At 40.7% G+C, this 10,145-nt stretch overlaps 1 protein-coding gene across 1 annotated transcript in view; it reads right to left on the bottom strand.

Annotated features, from left to right (window-relative positions):
* Positions 1–10,145, bottom strand: part of Epha4 (EPH receptor A4) — a 140,400-nt gene that overhangs the window by 48,862 nt on the left and 81,393 nt on the right. The gene's annotated exons all lie outside the window — the stretch shown is intronic.

Below are 10,145 nucleotides of genomic sequence, written 5' to 3'. Positions count from 1 at the left end.
AGAGAGAGCTAAGTAAAGAGGAAAGAAATAGAAGCAGGGATTTTGGGGTTAAATTGTAATTAGTACCCTTTGAGAAAGCTTCAAATGCAAATGGTCACCACATGCTATGTTTTCTCAAAAAAATATGGTCATGAAATGATACTATTGCAGTCCTCATATTTGAAATTTTACCTCTTTAACAATTCTCTTAAACGTTATGATATATAGATTAGGAACAGGAGAATAATTTATGAGAAGACACTTTAAGCTTGGGAATTGGCAACCACAGCAATATTTTTTTTCTAATCTTGGGGTATCCGCCAGAAACTGAACTACATGTGCCAGAGAGTTTAAACTCCTACAGGCATAATAAGATCAAGGCGGAAACAACTGAGCTATTAAATTTTTAAAAAGTTATTAAGGTCAATAGATGTCTTCCACTAGATCTGTGCTTAAGAATTCAAGATGACTTCTGTAGTCATAAAAAATAACCAGGAATCTATTAAGAAAACTATAACTGTTTTAGGATTTTTTTTTTTAAACTAAGGAGTCAGAGCATCTCACAGGAGCATTTCTTTAAGCACAATTTGCTGAAGTGTGAAATTCAATGCATCTTGCTCCATCCTAGAGCCAATCCCCAAATATTGGGAGGACATAATTAGAACAACATCTCACCTAGAAATAATCCCACAGCATGGCCTCTAAGAAAGACATGAGCAGAGATCCAGCAGGCTAGGAGCAGCTATGTGGAAGATTTCTGTGCATGCTCTGAAATAGGATGAAGATGTAGAACAAAAGAAAAAAAAAAGGTATGCTAAGAATGGGTGAAGTTAAGTATAACTTTGACAAGCAAACAGTGTGACTTAATGGACTTCTCTTTGAAACAACAGTATGGTTTTATGTTAATGAAGTTCCCTTAAATGTATTCCTGGTCTCAAAGAGGCTCACCTGAATTAGTTAATTTTTCTCTATTGGCATTTACAATGATGGCTCTAAATACAACTTGCTACTAAAACTTTCTGTCCATCATTTCTGTTTATGGGAAGGCACTCAAAATTTCCTTGGTTCGGGGCTGGGGATTTAGCTCAGCGGCAAAAGCGCCTGCCTGGCAAGCGCAAGATCGTGAGTTCGGTTCCCGGTACCGGAGAAAAACCAAAAGAAAAAACAAAACAAAACAAAACAAAAAATGTCCTTGGTTCAAGATTCTTCCCTTGTTACTTTCTTTACTTAAGGCAACAAGAGAGCGCATTGCATTCTGCAATGATGACCCTACCTGTGTTTCCAGTGGGGGAGAAATGAGATGATGTATGCTTCAAGAATTCCCAAGACTCCAAAAGCATCCCCTTAGGAAGTTTCCCAAAGCCATGTTCTTCTGGGAATCCCAGCAGATTTTAATATATGTCAGGGCTCTATCAGTGACACTTAGGATCATCAGCAATTTTCAGATTAAAAAAAAAAAAACCCTTAACTTGTCTTGGGAAGCACAGAGAATGCTTGATCACGCATTAGGCTAGGTCCATATTCAAAAGTCCTGGCTTTTTCCTGTGTACATCCTTAGCTTTGATAAAGAAATATGGATGGGAGTATGTTCGCATCCACTTTCACAAGTATTATGCCCAAAATACACATTCATTATGCCCAAAAAGAAAAAAAAATTAAGAGTTGATTCAGGAGGCAGATTTACAGCTTGCAGTACGTTATCTAGACAAACACAAACTCTCCAGGGAGCCATTGTGAGCTGCCCCTTTCAACATTTGTTCTAATGGATGGATCTTACCCAAGCTTGCTACAAGCTGTGAGCCTGTTGGTGGCGGGTCCCTACTGAGTGCTCACTATAAAGTAAAATCTGCATGTTTAAATCTTATTTATATGCACACCTCATAGGCAAAGGGTTCCCAGATAAGAATTTTAAAAAGTCACTCATCTCATAGCTTTTGTAAATAATAATAATAATAAAAATAAAGCAAGAATCAAACTGCCTGAGAAATTTGTGCTCAAAGAATATAGTTCAGAAAGCATAAAACAAAGGGAGGTGGACCATGCATTCTTCTCTTCCCTCCCTTTCTTCCCTTCCTGGAAATGACAGCAAAACAAAGCAATTATTTCCAATCTGTACAATTTTACCCATACAAATACTTTAGGGAGATTGCATTCCAGAAAGTGGCCCTTGCACTTTATACACACAAAGGAAGGCTCTGAGGAGAGCCACGATTCTAGTCCTTAAGCTCAGGCTTACCACTGTATCAGAATAGGGCTAGAAGGATTAATATTTTGGTATGAGTACTTTTTCTGCTGTGCCTGCTTGGCAGGCTTCTTCGCAGACGGCAAAGCCTTAGCGACATTTGTCAGTGAAAGCCACGATGTGCACTAGGCGAATGAACACGCGAATGTCTGATGTCTCGCTCTACCTCTCTTTATCCATTACTGCAGTTTTGGAGATCTCTGAAACTCTTTCATTCTTTACCTCTGGCATAAGCAAAGTAGGAAGTGTGCTTGTGTATTAAGGGGCTTGAAAAATGTGGACACTAGGGGGAAGGCCCATTCAGTATCTCAAAAAGAGATACTTTTCATACCGATGCATAGATCCACAGTTTGCTTATCTTAAAAAAATTAAAATGTAAACCTTGACACAGCACTCACTAGTCTTTATCTGAAGACCAAATACAAGATACACTCTTCTTGTATGCCCATCCCATGATTCCAAGGAAAGCTCTATATATTTGGATGACAAAAACAAGCTTTTCAATTAGTCCTTGTAAATTTAAGATCTCTCAATGCAGGATGAGTCCTGCAAAATGGGTCTTGGCTTTTCTTGGTTCTAAACTAAAAAATATAAAATATCAAAACAAATCAACCAAACAAAAAACAACAGTAGGGTGTTAATGGCAGTTTTGGTAAAGTTTTGCTGGATCTTTTCATTGATGTTCCATTGCAGACCTGCTCTGGACTTTCTTTTGGTCACCCTGAGGAGATAGTGACTAATTTTGCCATGTGGAAGGACACCAAGATGATTGAGATTCCCACCTAAGTAAAACCTTTGCTAGTCCTGCATTGCCCAATATTCATCTCATTCCTGTCTCTTGATGGCTTCTCCAGAGAGTGCACAAGTTGGCAGTGGTGATTCTGTAGCAACTCAACACTGAGAAATGAAAAGGGAATCAGTATTAGATGGCCCTGTGAGTGCCAATGAGTAGATTCCCCTCCATTTTCTTGGAATGAAATATTTACATCTTTAAAAAAATGCAACTTAACTTTTACTTATACAGTTATTACCACGAGGCTCTACAGACTGATCATTTGTCTATGCTGCTCAGTGAACTTGAAGTTGGATAATTTAACAGGTTCTTCAGAGAAGATGTTTGTGGTGCTCACCCTAAACAGAAAGCTTGATGCTAAACATGGGAGGGTGTGCCTTTGGATGTCTGCTGGCTTATCTTATTTTAAAATTGTGATCATAATTAGCGAGTATGCTCATGAAGTACAGTGGTAGCAACAGTATTCTATGGAAGCAAAATTGCCTTCAAGATAAAGTTAAAATCAAGAGACAGTTCTTTCATTTTAAAAAAGTTGTACTCCATGTTTTTAACACACACATTGCATAGACATTATGAACTACACCAGGAGCCCATAGCTGGACCAGAGCTGTTACTGAGAAAACCACAGCCTGGCTCCTCTGAAGTCCGTAGTGAGGTTGCTGGGGCTTATCATTATGCAGGCACAGAAAGGTCTCTCAACAGGCTACCTGCACCCTAACAATTGTGTACCAACCACTGAAGATACAGGAAAGATAGTTCAGCAAAATCTCTCGATGGGATTGCCTTACAATCTGTTTGAAGGACTTTAAAATGTGTCTTCAGAAAGAATCCTCTATTATATGGATTTCACTAGCTGTATTGTTTGTTCTTTAAATTTCTTAGGGTAGAGAAAAATAACATAATTTACTGGGGATCAAAGCAAACAGGAAATCATCTCAGCAAGAGGATAATATAAACAAGTAGAGCATATGATTATTTAAGAAGAAAATTGTTTGCCAGCATCTGAGTCCTAAAGTGTTAAGAACATAGACTTTAAAGAGAACCAGAACACCACCATATCAGAGCATGTTTCCACATGATTCATTCAAACTCGAGTGTCAATGGGGAAAGGATTAGTGGTTCAAGAAAGCAAAAGCATGCTTGAAATCCTAATTGCTTTCCTTAAAATTTTTCAACGTAATCAAAACTAACAAATAACGTGTCTTGCCAAATAAAAAGTGGCTTCAAACATGAGATTAGCCAATTGCTAATCCACCACATCCTTTGCCTGCAGCATAGTTCCCACAATTGACACCAGTGTTTCAACATCTTCTCAACGTTGTGATTGGCCCCCCCGTCTTGAATCAGTACTCCAGAGCAGAGACCAGCTAACATTTTTTGCAAAGGGCAAGTTAATGATGTGCGTGCTCTGGGCCTTTCTTTCAGCTGCAGCTAGCCATGTCCCTCTGTTGTGGGAAAGCCCTCTTAGTCAACGTGGTGAACAAATGAGCCCACTTTGTTACAATCAAGCTTGACTTTCAAATATCAATTTTGAATTTTATATAATATCTGAATGTCATAGTATATTTCTATCTTTTGATTCCTTTCAGCCCTTAGAAATGTAACTGTCATGCCTCCCCACAGTCATAGAGGAGCAGGTTGGATTTGACCTTTGAGCCATAGTTTGCCAAATCTGTTCCAGGACACACACACAAAATACATACATATATATATATACATTTGTGTTTTGCAAATACCAACAAATCTTATTTTTCTTCCTTCTTTCCTTTTCAAGTTTATAAAAAAAAAAAGCCTTGGTCCTTCCTGATTCTACTTCATTTGAGTTTAGTATTCCAGTGATTCTTAATTATCGACAGGAATGTGTTCTCTGTTCTTCCTTTTGATCTGGAACCGCACTTTCAGTCCACCTCAGCGCTGCAGCTGAAAATAGGCCCAGATCACCTCCTTTTGTGACCTTGTTCTTCAGTGCCCTTCACATCAGGCCAGACTGGGCCTCCTACTATCTCCTCTTTCTTCTGATTCCTTCCTACTCAGGCATAATTATACAGCACTTCCTTTACCTGACAACTGCCTTTCAACCTGGTCAGGGACAGAATTTTGCATACTGACGCGAGGGAATGTTTACAGGGGTCCTTTCTAAAGCTCTGTTCCTAAATGTATGTTTATAGTTTTGTAGGATTTTTTTTTCAACCACAACCTCACAAAAATTATGTAAGCTTCAGACCTCATAAAACCTGACTCCACCCCACCAATAGCACGTTACCTAACTCAAATGCTCTATGGTTTCTCCCTTTCTCCCACCATTTCCTTGACGCTTTCCTCTTACTGCCTTGAAGACAGGTAGCAATTATACCCAGTGGGGATGAGAATTCCCACTGTTCCCCATTATCCCACTCAAATAACATAATATGTCTAATTAAAAGATGGCAGAGAAAGAGAATGGGAACTTACCAGTTGAGTAATAAAAGACAGTGTGCCTCTTGTGCTTAGTTATTTTCTTTTCTCTGTTCATTATTTTGGTTTCATTCGATTTATCACTACTTGACAAAACTGGTTTGTTTTTACTGTAAATACATGTGTTCATCAACAAACAGATACTGAATATCTCCTACTACATGCTGTACTGTGGCATGAGGAGCAAGCGTAATGCCACTTTATTACCGATGTAGTTTTTTTTTTTCTTGCAGTTTTCATAATAGTCCATCCCTAGAACAATGCTGGTCTAACAGGCAGCACCGGTTCCTCTGATGGCAGAGCAACTGGAAAGGATTCAGGAGAGGCCCAAGAGGGCTCTTTAGAACTGCCTGTCCTCCAGGAACAGGGCACTACGCTCTCGGTGAGAAGCAGGGCCAACAAGCAAACATAGAGGCCACCCCGTATGTGAGGTACAGCCAAACCAGAAAAGCACCAGTTGCCCACAAAGAGCTTAAAGGGCACACAGTCTTCATGTCACTAGAAAAGAATTACTCAGTATTGCACAAGGGACATTTTGGACCAGAGAACTCTTTGTTGTGGAGGACCGTCTCCATTATACGATCTTTAGCAGCATCCCTGGGCTCTACTTACTACATGTAGCAGCATCAAAACTGTCTCTAGACACTGCCTAAAACATAGAATGCCTCTAGACATTGCTAAATGTTGTGGGGATTGGATGCAGAAATCACCCCTGATTGAGAGCCACTGTCCCAGCAGTTCAGCTATCTCGGGATTTTCCATTCAAAACAATTATCTTGGAAAGTTGGAGGAATAGGTTTGAGGGGATAAAGAATTCAGATAAATCTTGATAATGCTGTGGGAGCATTTTTGAAAATTTTTCACTCCTCAAATTGCCTTTTAATGTCCCTTTCTGGTCTTTATCCTCGAGCTGCAAGAGCTCCATGCTCGTAGCTGTGGTTGTACGTTTGCACTCATAGAATCTTAGAATTGCCAAAGATCTTAGAGATGAGTAAGGTTTAAATAATGAAATGATCAAGCACTTGAACTTTTCCAAACACAGTGTGACAAATCTCGTGTTATGGTTTCCATCTGCAGTGTCTCCAGAAGCTTCATGTCTTCACAGGTTCTGTGTTTGGCAGGTGCCACTAATGAAGGCAGAGCTAGAAGCACTGTTAGAAGGTGGACCGGCTGGAAGAGGTAGAGCAGACCCGGAAGGGTACATCTCCCTCCCTAGCTCCTCTCCTCTCTGCTTCTTGGTCGCCTTGATGCGAGCAGCTTTTGTCCACCAGACTCATGCCATTCCGGAGCCAGCGGACCATGGACTGAAGACAGGAGCCAAAATAAACCTCCCCTCCCTTAATGTGCAGGTGTCAGGCATTGCGTCTCCGGAATAGGCAAGTGACTAAGACAGTTTGTCATGAGGACACGGTAGCTGCACCAGAGGGAGATGACTAGATCTCTCCCATTAGAAAGTATCTAGAACAGTGTCACAGACAAATGAAAATCCAAAATGGATACTGCCTGAGGGTGCAATTTGGGGTTAGTAGAGACCATTACTCATAGGAGTGGGTTCATAATGACTGGAAACAAGCACTTTTGGGGTCTGAACTGGCCTCAGAGCTGGAAGACCAAGCCTGGGGCGGTTGAGCGATGTGCGGTGAAAACAACTCAGTGATATTAATGCTGGCTGCTGTCACAGCATTTTTGGGGAAAAAAATATGCACAGTTCTGTTGCTTGGCTAGAAAAGCCTTGTTTCATTTACACAGGGTTTCTTTCTCGGAGGAGCGCATCCTGTACTCATTTGCCTGAGATGGTCCACTTAAGGAAAAGTAAACAGAAGCAAAGCCATCCAGAAAACAATTCACCCAGCCGCTTGCTTATCCATTTTTCATAAACATCAGGACTATCTCCTCCTAAACAAAAGACAGAAAAATTGCTACAGAGGAACACGGAGGGGAAGCCAATCTCATTTTCTCCTTTTGCCTGTAAGGAAGGACAGCGACTGCGGAAAAAGCTTCTGTCTCCAAGTTTCTGGTGTTGTGACTCTAGCTAGTGAAACACCCCCATCTTCCCTCTTCCCCCCTCTCCTTTACTGGTGTGGGAGTTGGCACAGGGGGAGCATTCTCAGCAGAGAATTCGGCAAAGTGCTGTGAGGTATAATCAAAATGGCGTATGGTATATGTTTAAATGTTTTTTCAAAGTTATTACACTGAAAGACACATTGCCATTAACCCTTCTTAAAATCTTGCTTCAAACACACTACCCATGATTCTTGCCACTTTCTGAAGCAGTATGAAAGTCCTCTTCTGTGAGTGTGTTTATGAGGTGTGATCAAAACTATGGTGAAAGTTGCATTCAGTGGAAATGCAGTCTGGTCAAAACACTACAGTTTACTCTCATCCACTTTATTCACTAGATCTGGCACCATGCAACTTCTGAGTCTTGTCCAAAGTAAAAAAAAGGGAAATGTTTCGAATTGATTCAGGACATCGAGATAGCCGCAATAATTCAACACTCAGCAGACACTCAGAAGACTCCCAAAACTACCCAGGAAATGGCAAGAATGATGGGATAGCTGAGTTTGTTTGAAGTGTGTGTGTGTGTGTGTGTGTGTGTGTTTGTTTGTGCGGGGGGGGGGGGCGGCGCGGTATTTTTAGTGGGAATCATGGCAATGTGTCTTTCACTGTAATAAACTTTTAAAATTTCAAATATTGACTATATTTTCCACTGCACTTCTTACATCCTCAGCTTCGCCCCCTTTGCTTGCTTGTACTTGCTGACCTGCATAGTGTCCAGCCCACCACATCAGCAGGGCAGGTTTGTCCTTGCAAGGACTCCGTTGCTGGGTCAGAAGTGTCACTTAAAGAAGGCTTTGGGGCCACAGGTACGAAGCTCACAACCCTCAATCAGCTTATCAGCAGTAAAGCTGACAGATACCCTGGTTTCCTTTGTCTTCTGTCACTGAGTAGGTGTAGCGCCCAGGAGGGGAGAGAAGGGGGTACTATTGGTTCCTTAAGAGATCTGACTAGGAATGGTTTCCACAGCCAAGAATACAAGCCTATTCACTGCAGCTTCTGCCACTAAATGACCAAAGCCCTGTGAAATCTAAATCTCCACTGGACAGATACCCACAGTTTGGTCTCACAGGTAGGAGAATGACAAGTTAAATACAATGAATTAACTCATAATTTTGAAGGAAAGCAACTCCCTGCTTTCCATAGGAAGGTTCTCCTTGGTTTGTGGTACCAGCTCTCATATTAGCTGGAGTGTCTTCACCTTCTCAGAGTTGGGACTCAGCTATTAAATTCTTCATGGTGGTGATCAGAGGAGGAAGAATGCTCGGAAGATTTGTGTGTGTGCTTTTGTGTCTTAACATGTTATGGATGAGAGAAAAGAACTCCATGAGCACAGAGCAAAGGTAGAGAACCACGAAACTCTGTGCCCTCCAGGTGCTAATTGCTAGCATTCATTAATTCTATGTATTCTTTATCAAATGAGACATCATTGCCTATAGAGGTCCTTAAGGAATTTAATTTAATGGAATGATAGGAACTACCGCAATTAGAACATAATTGTGTTTATGTAAATACACTTAGGGGAGCCTTGATAGAGTTTATGGTTGCTACGTTCACCCAGAATTTTAGCCTACATTATTAATTTGTACTATTATGAAGAAAGGGTTTGTTAATCAAAGATAAACTATCCCAGTGATTTTGAATTAGGGAACTTCGAATTACGGTAGGATAATGAAGCGGTGCTGTGCACATATGCAGTTCTCTACTAAGTGAGAAGCTTTCTGTCTGGCCACACAGGAGATCTCCTTATTGGAAGATTTATTTTTAATTTTGAGCAGCTTCCCAGTGCAAATTAAAATAAGGAGATGGAATTGTGTCCTAATCGGCAAATCTCCCACCAGAATGGCACTCCATGGAGACAGGAAAAAAAAGATATTTTGTCAAAGGCATTATCTGTCCACTTCTCTGCTAGATCTAAAACCAGACACTTACATTTTAACAAAATCTTCCACTTCTTTCTCTCTCTTTTTTCACTTCTTTCTCACCTCTAGGAAAGTTTTTGCATATCTTCTTTTAGAGGATGTTTAGCACATCTTTTCTGTGCTCTTTGGACCTGTCTGTCTCATACAGGCTGATATAATCCTTGGCTTGAGTCTTTAAGTACATCAAGAATCAAGAAAGCCTCCACCTACAATCTGTGGGAGCAAATCCCATGCTCAACCCATCTCGTAAGGGTTTTCCTCTGCCAGACAGAATGATCAGATGTCACCTTGCATAGCAAAAACCTCAGCAGCTCCAATCTCCATTTTAATTGCATCTGAAGACAATGTTCTGATACATTTGAGGATAGCCAAAAAAGTGTAAAGGGCTGAATGTAAGAATACTGACCGAGTCACAAACTAGATACTCCAGGGATGCACAAATTGTTCTGAACCCAACAGATCCTTCTGACTCAGACACCAGAAGCACCGTTGTAAGGTCCTGGTGTGTGTGTGTGTGCGCGTGTGTGTGTGTGTGTGTGTGTGTGTGTGTGTGTGGTCTCCACAGAGCACTGATAAAAGGTTGGCAACTGCAGAACGCTTCTAAGGCTATCTTAAAAGAAAAGAAGCCAACTAAATACATCTTGTTTTTGTAGAAAAAAATGAAACTAATGATCACTAACAGTGTTCACAACCTAAA

The sequence above is a fragment of the Chinchilla lanigera genome, unplaced genomic scaffold, assembly GCF_000276665.1.
Source record: "Chinchilla lanigera isolate Chin_1 unplaced genomic scaffold, ChiLan1.0 scaffold00052, whole genome shotgun sequence".
Taxonomy (NCBI): domain Eukaryota; kingdom Metazoa; phylum Chordata; class Mammalia; order Rodentia; family Chinchillidae; genus Chinchilla; species Chinchilla lanigera.
This window is presented reverse-complemented; position numbering and strand designations above follow the sequence as displayed.